Here is a 12,660-nt window from a genome sequence, read left to right as displayed (position 1 = left end):
CAGCCATCCTAACTGACTACAGCAAACTCCCACTGTAGGCTTCCCTTGCAGACTCTGACTGCAGGCTCCAACAGCAGACCCAGACTGACCTCACAGCAGATCCTTTACAGCAGCAATTCTCCCTCCCGTTTGGCCCAGCTTTCAGTCCTTCTGAATCACTCCTTCAATTCCTCCTTCCTCAGAATCCTCCTCTGACTAGCCAACCCACCCTTTTATCATACTCATCCTTACTGGATAGAGCTGTGACTCATCAGGGGTGAGGTTGTTTTTGGGTAATTAACACAGCTGTGACTCATCAGGGATGAGGTTGCCTGTAATCCCTTCTCCTACATGCAATATGATGGTTACACACTGGGAAGAGTAGGTCAAACTCCATGGAACTAAACCACTTCTTAAGGGATGGAAGTATGATTTCCATATGAATAATAAAGTCTTAGTATCACTGTTGCTGTTAAGTTCATTAGCAAGGCCTTTGAATAAGCAAAAGCATGCAGCTTACCCAAGGCTTCTTGCTCTGTGAGCCCTGGCTTCTCCAGACATAATTTCTGAAATGATTCTGTAAAAACCTTTGCACTGGCTTGAGGCCAAACAAGGACCAAACCAGGGTTTTCTTAGCAGATGAATAGGCAAAATTGAGTGCCATTGTAGTCCACCTTAGCTGGTGCCCAATTGTTCTCTTCCAGCTGCCTAAACAGGTGGCAAAAAGTGTTATGATAAACACAATATTTAAACTGCACTGTTATGTCAGCGGTGATGGGCTCTTTGTTGGAGATAACAGAAAAATCCCATTGCTTTGAGTTTTCCCAGACTCAGTGCTTAATACAAACCCTCAGAAGAGCAGGGTTGTTTAAACATTGGATAAAGAAAATATGTGCAGAAATGGGTCTATCCCACTAGTAAGGAGCAGATCAGCCTGCAATGCCAAATCCTACCTTTATAAAGTCAACATGTTGTTGCAATTTGCCTAAATAAAATACTCAGTCCCTGTACGTAGAAAAGAGAAGTGTCTGAAATCCAGCAGAAGATTGATACAGTGTGAATATCATCCAGTTTAAAGCTGGTAGCAAAATTAATTTGGAATAGCTTTCAGAATTTCTGAATTATTTCACAAATCACAACACTTTACCAGGAGTGCATGAAAAATAACTATTTTCAACTATATGAGCATCATTGATGCTTCAGTAATCTCTGTTCATTGCTTTGTCTTTTCCTTTAGGATAAGTGCTTTAGATAGGTGTTCTCAAAACAGTTATAAGGCAAAAGCCTGAACTTCAGTTTCTCTGCATTACCTCTCACAAACATCTTAGGGGAGTCAGAGTTACCCAGTGAAAGTGCAAATCTAGAAGGATCTCCAACAGCTTGAGTGAGTATCCTCCTGATTTGTATGAGACTTGCACCACTGTCTTCGATGTTTGTGTTTGGTGAAGGGGAACAGAGGTGATGCTTTGCTTTTAATTAACCCACTCCTACCCCATGCTGTGTCTTGCTTTCAAGTAGTCTCCCTGCAGTTTTGTGTTGATTCCTGCCTCTCTTTCGATGACTAATGAATGATCCACACTCCTGTGAGTGTGGTAGTGTTGGAGTTGTACTACTGAAGATTCTGGGAGATGGAGAAGGTGTGAACTCTAGGAGTGATAAATTTGACAAACTGCTCTGGAAAATCCCCTATTTTGGGATGATAGTAATGAATTTCATGTTAGTGCCTGCTGACCTGTTTTCCATTAGTATTTTATTTGGTATTAAAGCCCCTGCATCAGTTTTTAACTAGGTTCAGTGGGGCTTCTCAGAAGACACTACCGTTGTTTGTACATCCAGCAAGTGTCATGTGCTGTTTTATGATCCCTCCTTCCTGGTTAGAGTCGTCTGAGGTGGGTGACTCCCTTCTGAGGGGAACAGAGGGCCCCATATGTCGACCAGATCCACCCCACAGAGAGGTCTGCTGCCTCCCTGGGGCCCGGGTACGGGATATCATTGAGAGACTTTCTGGGCTGATTCAGCCCTCTGATTATTACCCACTGCTGATACTCCAGGCTGGCAGTGATGAGCCTGAAAAGAAGAGCACGAGGGCAATTAAAAGGGACTTTAGAGCACTGGGACAAGTCGTTGATAGGACAGGGGCACAGGTAGTCTTTTCCTCAGTCCCTTTGGTGTCTGAGAAAAATGGTGAAAGGAATAGGAGAGCTCACATTATCAATAAGTGGCTCAAGGGTTGGTGCCATCAGCAGAATTTTGGATTCTTTGATCACGGGGCAAATTTTACAGCACCTGGCCTATTGGAAATAGATGGGCTCCATCTCTCTGTTAAGGGCAGAAGGATTTTAGCTTGTGAACTGGCAGAACTTGGTGAAAGGGCTTTAAACTAGGTTTGAAGGGGGAAGGGGATGTAGCTGGGCTCTCTGGAAGCAGGCCCAAATGTGGTAAGCCTGTGTTAGGAGTGATATCAGCAGCCCAGCTGAGGTGCATGTATACCAATGCATGCAGCATGGGTAACAAACAAGAAGAGCTGGAGGCCATGGTGCAGCAGCAGAGCTATGATGTAATTGCTATCACAGAAATGTGGTGGGATGACTCACATGGCTGGAGCGCTGCACTGGATGGCTACAAGCTCTTCAGGAGAGATAGGAAAGGGAGAAGAGGTGGAGGGATGGCCCTTTATATTAGGGAGGCTTTGGACACCATAGGTATTGAAACTAATGACGACGAAGTTGAATGCCTCTGGGTAAGGATTAGGGGGAAGGCCAATAAGGCTGACATCCTACTGGGAGTCTGTTATCGTCCACCCAACCAGGATGAAGTGGTGGACAATTCATTCTATAAACAGCCAGAGAATATTTCTGGATCATCAGCCCTTGTTCTTGTTGGTCATCTCAACCTGCCGGACATTTGTTGGGAACTCAATATAGCTGAAAAGTGGAAATTTTTAGAGTTTGTTGAGGACAACTTTTTTGTCGCAGCTGGTGGGTGAGCCCACCAGGGGAGCAGCTATGTTAGATCTGTTATTTGCAAATAGAAATGGGTTGGTGGGAGATGTGGTGGTTGGAGGCCGCTTGGGGCATAGTGATCATGAAATTATAAAATTCTCAATATTTGGTGAAGTCAAGAGGAACATTAAGAAGACTTTTACATTGGTCTTTTGGAGGGCAGACTTTGGCTTATTCTGGAGACTTATTCAGAAAGTTCCTTGGGAAGTAATCCTTAAAAATAAAGGAGTTCAGGGAGGGTGGGCGTGCCTCAAAATGGAGATCTTGAGGGCACAGGAATAGACTGTCCCTGCATGCTGAAAGACAAGTTGAAGAGGCAAATGTCCAGTCTGGATGGGCAAGGAGGTTTTGGAGGAACTCAGGAATAAAAAAAGGATGTATCATCTTTGGAAGGAGGGTCAGGTTTTTCAGGTAGTACTTAAGAGGGCTGCTAGGGTATGTAGGAAAAAAAATGAGGGAGGCTAAAGCTCAGTTTGAACTTAAAATAGCGACTTCTGTAAAGGATAAAAAAAAATGATTTTATAAATATAATTATGGTAAAAAGGAAGGGCAAGACTAACCTTTGTTCTTTATTAGATGCAGAAGGGAACTGTTACTGCAGATGAGAAGGCAGAGGTGCTTAACGCCTTCCTTGTCTCAGTTTTTAGTGAGAAGACTTGCCCTCAGGATAACTGTCCTCTTGGGTTGCTCGGTGATATCAGGGAGCAGAATGGTCCCCCTGTTATCCAGGAGGAGGCAGTCAGAGAACTGCTGAGCCACTTGGATATTCATAAATCCATGGGACCAGATGAGATCCATCCCAGGGTGATGAGGGAGCTGGCAGATGAGCTTGTGAAGCCGCTCTCCATCATTTACCAGCAGTCCTGGCTCACTGGTGAGGTTCCAGATAACTGGAAGCTGGCCAATGTGATGCCCATTCATAAAAAGGGTGGGAAGGAGGATCCTGGCAATTATAGGCTGGGTAGCCTGACCTCTGTACCAGGTAAGGTCATGGAACAGTTTATATTGAGTGCCATCACACAGAACTTACAGGATGGCCAAGGTATTAGACCCAGCCAGCATGGGTTTAGGAGGGGTAGGTCACATTCGATCAACCTGATCTCCTTTTATGATCAAGTGACTCGCCTGGTAGATGCAGGAAAGGCTCTTGATGTTGTGTACCTGGACTTCAGCAAGGCCTTTGACACTGTCTCCCACAGTATACTCCGGGAAAAGCTGATAGCCCATGGCTTGGACAGGAGCACTCTTTGCTGGGTTAAGAACTGGCTGGATGGCCGGGCCCAGAAAGTGGTGGTGAACGGTGCTGCATCCAGAACCAGAGGACACAGTCTCAAGCTGCATCAAAAAAAAGAAAAAAAAAAATTCCTAAACCATTTCAGACACTTGCAATTATGAACCGACCTTACTTCATCACAGGCACCTCCTATAAACTGATCACATCTCATGTCAATGACTGTTCAGCCTTTAAGTCATCAGGCCAGAGTAACGTTCTCTTGAACCTGGTGTTTCCTCCACTTGCCATCTTTTATTTGCAGTGTAATTCTAGCCCAGGAAGGCTCAGTGCACTCACCAAAAAATGTGAAATGTCTCCAACTGTTGGGAAGGATGAAAGTTAGACAAGAAAGTCTCACAGATATGTATGCTTGGCAGAAAGATTTTTGAATGTAGAATCTGAAGAAGGAATAGAAATGAAAACAAGTTTTGATATAGAAGAAAAGAATTGCTGAGCCAGTCTTACTGGATAACTAAGAAGGCTAAAGGGTATGTTAGTTAGAAGGGGTTTTTATGGCTTAGAGCAAAGGATAAACCCACCTCAAACAGAAGATGTTTTTACCAAGCAAAAAGATTCCACAGGCAAACAAGTCTGCCCATGTTGCAAATAGAAAAAAGGTCTCAGAATTTTCCACTGCAAGAAAACTGAAAAACAACTTCTAGCTTAAACTGTAACATACTAACTTTTTGTGATTGGAGAATAGTAACACAAATATGGTAATGATAGTAGTTATGATAGGCTATAGGTAAAAGTAAAGGTATAGATTGGTTCCTCTGTATTAAGATGCTCAGCAAAGAAAAGTATATAATGCATTGTAACCAAAAGTAAAGGGTCTTCAGGTTTGTCTGCAGCTGGAGCTGACAGCTGTAGGCACAGGCTCTGTCACCCACGACCCTGGACTGCGGTAACATCTTGGATACAATAAAATGCATTTTGAAGAGCCGCCTGGAGTCTCATGTGAAAAGCGTCAATCACTTGTTTTTTTAAATTTTAAAAGTTTAATAGTAATAAAATGGTTATAAAAATAGTAATATAATTAGAGTAATAAAAATTTGGACAATTTGGATTAGGACAATACGAGACAATAAAAACAAAGAGTTACGGACGGTCCGGGTACCTTTTTCTGGGCAAAATAAGCCCGAAAAAGGACACCCGTTAACAGAGGATTAACCCTTAAAAGCAATAGCCTGTTGCATATTCATACATCTCAGACATGATGCATAAATTCCATCCAAACAATGGATTCTGTCTGGTCAGTGTCAACTTCTTCCTCTTAATCCTGACGTCGTCTTCAGGGATGAGCAAGGTGGGAAGAAGTTAGTTTCTTCTGATAAGGGAGCAATAAATTCTTTTTCTCTGAAAGATTTAGGTGTCCTGTGACTGCTATCTGGTGTGAGTACCTTATTCCTTTCTTTAGAAAAACATCCTACATACATAGTTTCTATTTTAACATTATGTTATAACCTAAAACTATATTTAACACACTACTTAAAAAAATTAATACAGCATAACTTTCTAACATAACACATATAATATTCATTTTAACATTTGCGAAAAGCCAATCATAAAATACGCATTTTTCACACTCGCGTCCCTCATTAGGGCTCTGACAATTGGCACCCAACGTTTTAGTTGGCAAACTCAGAGTTTTGGCAGTAAGAGATCTCCCGGTGAACTTAAAAGGGAAGCAGATTCAGCACTTTGAAAGAAAGGTGTCCGGGGCCAGGACATCATTGCTGCTGGACAGTACGTGGACTGAAGCTCAACTTCAGCATCTGCTGCTGCTGCGGAGGACAGCAAGTGCGCACCAGGTAATCATGGGGCAGAATTATATCTGCAAATCAGAGGGATGTGTATCAGCATTTAAAATCTTTATATGAATCAAGTCAAAAAACCTTGCCTAAGCAAGAGCTCAAAGAGCTTTTAAAATGGACTATAACTCATGTCCCAAATACTGACTCTAAAGCTGTCTATACCAGAGACTTTTGGGACTCTGTAGGGATTAAATTGTATAATGCTATTTCTTGGCATGACAAAACAGCAGTGGAACTTCTCCCCGCTTGCTGAGTCCTTGTGGAAATCTTTGCCGCGAATCCCCCGCCGCCGTGCCCCTCACCCGCCCCCATTCCACCTGAACCCTCGCAGCCGCGTCCCTCCGAGCAGTCCCGGCCACCCTCTCACACCGTGAGGAAAGGGAGGGAGGGAGAGAAGATTACAGCAACTGCCAATGCAGTAAGAGGCAGATGAAACTAACGATACCTCAGAGAGAGAGGAGAATTCCTTTAATCCAAAACCAGGAAACCCCAAAAACCAATGAGAAATGTTTCCAAATAACCCCAGGGACTGCCCTAGGAATGGAGATCTTTCAACCCTGAAAGAAAAGCCAAGCCCCGGTGTCGTGGTTTAGGGGAAATTTGGAGGAGAATTTCCAAATTAGGGCCCCTCCAGTAAGCAAACCCACACAGCCCCTCCCCCCATCTGGTTCGGGAAGGATTTCTCGGAGAGGAGTGGAAAGAACCTGTTTATTTAACAAGCACAGCACCCCCCAGCACACAAAATGAACAATACCGGATGACACCACTCTGAAAAAAGATGACAAATTCAGAAAGTCTCTCTTGGGGGGTGGTCACTCTGTTCTCAGTCCCTCCGGCGCTGGGGCAGCTGCTGCAGGCCGCAAGGTGCAGGATCTTGGTGTTTCCCAGGTCCCAGTCCGGAGCAGGTTCGAAATGATCAGAAAAAGGAAAGGAGAAACAGTCCAGGAAGAAATTGGACAGTTTAGCTAAACTAGCTAATGAGCAAAAGCAAGCAGAAGCGAAGCAAGCAAGAGCGAGAGAGCAAATGCCAAAAGCAAAAGCAAAAGCTGCAGTCTCTGTGTCCCGCCAGGCTGATAAGAAAACCAAAACAAAACTTTCCCTCTTCAGAGCCGGTCTTAAAGGTACAGAACATAATATCCAACATTAACAGAAGACATGAATGGGGATACAAGCATCATAATGTCACCCTAGGACACCCGGATATCCTCCAGCACTGCTTCCTAGCTTGGAAAATTCCCCAAGGCGGGTGGATCATTTTCAATTAACAGACTGGCAAGAGATAGGATGCCAGATCTGCAAAGATGTGAATCTTGGTCTTTTAGCTATGATTGTGATTTTTGGACAACAGCCTGGCAGTCCTAGAACATAGGCTCCCATCCCCCCTCACAAAATAAAAGAAATCAGAAGAGCCATGAGAGATAGTGGGATATGCTCACCATACTTTAAACAATTGCTGAAAAGCACCCTGGAAGGGCATACCCTTATACCAAATGACTGTAAAAATTTTGCTAGCATGATTCTCACAGACTCACAGTATATGCTCTGGGAACTCAAATGGAAAAGAATGCTTGCAGAAATATTGTCAACTTATGGGCAAAGCACTGATGCAGATCTTCGTACCCTTACTATATCCAAGCTCACCAGGGAACACCCTGATGAAAGCAATGGAGATCAATTGACTCTACTCAGAGTAGTATTTGATGACATTAAGAAAATGCCTCGCAGAGCCTTATTACAAATACAGCCTGCAGGGAATTTTGAAAAAGCTTATAATCTAATTAGCCAAGTCCCATCTGAGCCTTTTACCACATTTGTAGATCGAGTGCTTCAGGCATCTGAGAGGCAATGCAGTGATGATATTGCTCATCCAGTTATGGTACATGATATTATTGAAAATAATGCCACTGAAGAATGCAAATGAGCTATCAAAGCCCTCGGAAAAGATTCACGGTGCCTGAAATGATAGATGCCTGTAATAAGATTGGGAGCCCTCAGCAGGTGGCAGCTATCCAGGCAAATGAGCTTGAAAAGACTCTAGGAGAAAACATTGAAAGAGCTCTTACAGCTCAGGCAGCACAAATAGAAGCATGAGACCAAATACTTAGGGAAATTTTGGCTGCTCTTCATTTAAATTCTCAACAACAGAACAATACTGGGGCCGCTATGCAAGCTTCTGTGGTCCCAGAGCTGTGCTATTTCTGTAAAAAACCTGGCCACATAATGAGAAATTGTCCAGAGGCAAAAAGAGATGCACAGACATCAGACCTTTGTCCACAATGTAGAAAAGGGAGGTATTTTGTTAAACAGTGCCGCTTTAAATATGATGTTGATCGAAACCCGATTCAAAAAAACTTCAAAATGAGCACGCAGCGCCACTGTGTGACGACTTACGTAGTGGCACCACAGATACCCGAGAACACACCCGGGCTAAGATTTTTGAATACCCCGACTCTGCAGCACTACGCTTCATTGCCAGCCGAATCCCAAGGAGCGACCCAGACCTATTACCCCCCGGGTCCTGGTGCACTTTGGCAACCTCCAAACCAACAACCTTTTTAAAATATAATGGCTATGATTATATTTCAACAGGAGTTACTAAAATCTCACAAAAAAGACAAGACTTTCTAGTTGTTGGTAAAGAGAGAAACAGTCACCCATGACCCTGGACTGCTGTAACGTCTTCGATACAATAAACTGCATTTTGAAGAGCCACCTGGAGTCCCGCATCTCTCCTTACAGCTCTTACATCCAACCTCGATTTCTGATTAGAGTCTTCAAGTGAGCGGTTTTGTATTGATTTGGCATGGCATGTTTTTTGGAACCAGGGCAAGACCACAGAAGTGGCTTCTATGAGAAGCTGCTAGAAACTTCCACCATGTCCGACAGAGCCAATCTCTGATGGCTCTGAAAATAGACATGCTGCTGGCCCAATTAGAGAGGCTGGTAACACCTCTGTGATGACATATTTAAGAAGAAAATCAAAACAGCGCATGCACAGTTTTTCCAGAGGTGGCGAGGCACCATTTCAGTTCAGCCCGCAGAGAGCCTTGCCTGCTTGGTCCCCCCTATCCAGCCATGTCATGGGCAGAAGGGCAGGGGCAGCAGCAGTGGCTTCTCCTTCCTGGCACCCCGCATGAAGAGAGGCATTAAACAGTGCCAGTGCCTGCACTGGCAGTGGGGCTGCCTGGCCAGCAGCAGAAACATGGCAAGCAACTCCCCAATGCAGCACCTAGATGAGATCAAACTCTTGGCAGTGCGAGATCCTGCAATAATCTTTGAATTGGTGGAACTTGTTGGCAATGGTACCTATGGGCAGCAGTTTTTCTTCTAGTCAGAGAAGAGGAGGAAGTGAGGACATGTGAAGTAGAACAACATGGTGTCACTAAGGTCAGTGGAAAAAGAGGGGGAAGAGGTGCTCCAAGCGTCAGAGCTGAGATTCCTCTGCAGGCCATGGTGAGAACCATGGTAAAGCAGACTGTCCCCCTGCAGCCCATGAAGTCCATCAGGGATGCAGAGATCCACTCTCAGCCCGTGGGAGAAGTGCTCACGCCTGTCGCAGACATCTTTTCATTAAAATCCTTCTTTAAGATTTTTCCTTCTGAGAAGCTGAGAGGCCTCAGAAACAAAATGTAAACAATGGTTATCTGCTGCTGTGGAATGCAATAGGTGGATCCGTGATTGGTCTCGTGTGGATGTTTGGAATTAATGACCAGTCACGGCAAAGCTGGCTCTCTCTCTCTGTCTGAGCCACAGACCTTTGTTTTCATTCTTTCCTTTCTATTCTTAGCTTAGCTAGCCTTCTGAGATGAAACTTTTCCTTCTATTCTTTTTAGTATAGTTTTAATGTAATATATATCATAAAATAATAAATCAAGCCTTCTGAACATGGAGTCAACATTCTCATCTCTTCCCTCATGTGAAAACCCCTGTGAACACCATCACACATGCCAGAGCAGGTGGATGCCAGAGGAAGCTGTGATCCACTGGGAGACCTGAATAGAGAGAGGGCCCCTGCTTCCAGAGATAAAGAGGGTCCTTGATTCCAAACTAGAGCAGCCTATCCTTAGAAGACTGCACTCAGTGGATGAGTGACCCACGCCACAGCAGTTTTGGAAGGACTGTTTGCCCATGGATGGGACTCACATTGCAGCAATTTTGGCAGGACTGCTGCTCACAAGATTAGAGGCACACTGGAGAAGTTCACAGAGAACTGTCTCCCATGGGAGTGTTATAGATGAATAATGAGATGGTTGGTTCTCACAATTAAGGGGTGAACATTATAAGTATGTTAAGAGAAGTTTTATAGATGTATAGTTATGTTACTGCAATGTGTCCCCCCCAGCATTTTTATCCCAGGATGGTCTTGGTAGTCTGAGCATTTGGGGGAGGGGCAGGCTTATTATTAAGAGTCACGGCACAGCAACACCTGACCTCCAATCAAGTTACAAGAAAGCAGTCTACACCAATGGACAGTGATGAAGAGTTAACAGACAGACTTTGGGAAGAGCTAGGGTTACCTGTTGCAACACAAAGGATGTAAAAGGTAGAACAGCCATTTTGTGGATGAGCCAGCCATGTGGCTACCAGCCACGAGGGGGGGGCTCCTGGTGCTGTAATTTTTTCCTTATTTAGTCCTTTTGCTGTAATTTTTTTTAAGATTTTAATAAACCTTTTAAAATTTTTAGAAGTGAGCAGTCATTTCTCACAGAAAGGACCCCACAGCAAAGGAAGGACTCCTCTCCCTGAGCAAACAGAAGATCTTGACTGATGAACTGACCAAAATCCCCACACCCTGTCTCACTGTACTGTCGGTGGGAAGGAGGGAGGGGTTGGGGGAAAAAAAAGGTGTTTTAAGGGATTATTTTGCTTCTCATTATCCTCCTCTGACTTTAAACCTTTAAATTTGAACCTGTTTTGCCCTTGGAGTGTTTTCTTCTGGTCCTCATCTCAACTCATGAGCCCTTTGTTAATTTTTTTTTCCCCTCTCCTCTGCCCAACTGAGAGCAAGAGAGGGGTGAGCAAATGGCTTTCATGGGTGCCTGGCGTTTGACCAGTGTCAAACCATGACAGGTTTGCAGCTGCCCACTGGAACACAAGAGGAAATGCTCAATTTTGAGCTGTTATGTGAGGTCGTGGGTTGGAGACAGACACACAACACAATACACCGAAGATCATGAGACAAAGAGCCTGTTTTATTGTTTAGACCTTCTTTATATAGGGGGTTTGGATTTCCTGGGCTTGGACAGCTCATTGAATGGGATCTCTCTCCACCCAGATCTCTAGCCAGTGGTGTGCCTGCATCTAAGCTTGAACAGGGTTGTCTGAGGGTCTCCTGTATAGGTATGAATCCAACCTATTGTACTGTGACATTGAGAATGAATATGAGCTGGGCCAGGATTATTTATTCATGTGTTGAAGACAGAATCTCAGTTTTTTCTTCCTTTTGAAGGGTTTTCTTCCCCAGTAACATGTGTTCATGCATGTCTAGGCAGCAGAAACTGAAGAGAAAGCTTTTTCAAGAGAAACAAATCACCTGGAGCTTTGCGAGTTTTTAGGAGCTCCTTGTGAAGGACCAAAACAAAGTCTGATTTTTCAGAAGGCAGGTACCTGTTCCATTTTCCACTCAGTGCTGCCAGATTTATTAATTCAGTTTTGAAAATCTCAGGTTGACCTTTTCCTAGGCACCAAAGTTCTGTTATCAGCATTGCCTGATGTACTTTTAAGTATAAACCTAAGTTAAAGGAGATATGAATTCAGGCCTGCCCTTCCTCTGACCTGTGTGGTTACAAGGAAGGTCCACTTAACATGCAATATCATTGCTATATGTCCTGGTTTAGGGCAAATTTGGGAGAAAACCTCCAAAGGGGGCCCCTCCAGAAAGCAAACCCACACGGCCCCTCCCCCCAACCAGTTTTGGAAGGATTCCTCAGAGACAAGTGGAAAGAACCTGTTTATTTAACAGGCACAGCACTCCCCAGCACAAAAAATGAACAATACTGGATGACAAAACTCTTTCACCACTCTGAAAAAGATGACAAATTCAGAAAGTCTCTCCTGGGAGTGGTCGCTCTGTTATCAGTCCCTCTGGCGCTGGGAATAGCTGCTGCAGGGCACAAGGTGCAAACTCTTGGTTTCCCAGGTCCCAGTCCGGAGCAGGCTCGAGTGGTTCCAAGAGAGAGAAAGAAAAACAGTCCAGGGAAAATTCAGACTGCCTAGCTAAACTAACTAACAAGCAGAAGCAAAAGCAAGAGCAAAGCAGGAGCAAAGCAGGAGCAAGAGCTAAGCGAAAGCAAGAGCAAAAAGCAAAAGCTGCCCTATGTACTGCCCCCGTCTCTGTGTCCCGACAACTGTTTGGGGAGTGAACAGGCTGATAACAAAACAAAACAAAACAAAACAAAACAAAACAAAACAAAACAAAACAAAACTTCACTCTTCAGAGCCAGTCTTGAAGGCAGAGAACATAATATCCAGCATAAACAGAACACACAATTGAGGATACAAGCCTCACCCTAGGACACTATAGCAGAGTGCTGTGCCTGAGCTAACCTCTGCATGCCTTGGACACAACACCTGGTGACCCAGCATCTTGCCA

General features: G+C 44.3%; 1 long non-coding RNA gene across 1 annotated transcript; it reads right to left on the bottom strand.

The window, feature by feature from the left end:
- Window positions 1–5,232: 5,232 nt before the first annotated feature.
- Window positions 5,233–7,120, bottom strand: LOC136568520 (uncharacterized). Its single transcript, XR_010785232.1, has 2 exons — window positions 6,823–7,120; window positions 5,233–6,088 (listed from the first exon to the last, which is right to left on the bottom strand). It is a non-coding gene; the product is annotated as an uncharacterized lncRNA (long non-coding RNA).
- Between the last annotated feature and the right edge of the window lie 5,540 nt (window positions 7,121–12,660).

This window comes from Molothrus aeneus, chromosome W, assembly GCF_037042795.1.
Source record: "Molothrus aeneus isolate 106 chromosome W, BPBGC_Maene_1.0, whole genome shotgun sequence".
NCBI classification, from domain to species: domain Eukaryota; kingdom Metazoa; phylum Chordata; class Aves; order Passeriformes; family Icteridae; genus Molothrus; species Molothrus aeneus.
Note: the sequence above shows the minus strand (reverse complement) of the source record. Positions and strands in the feature narration are given on the sequence as shown.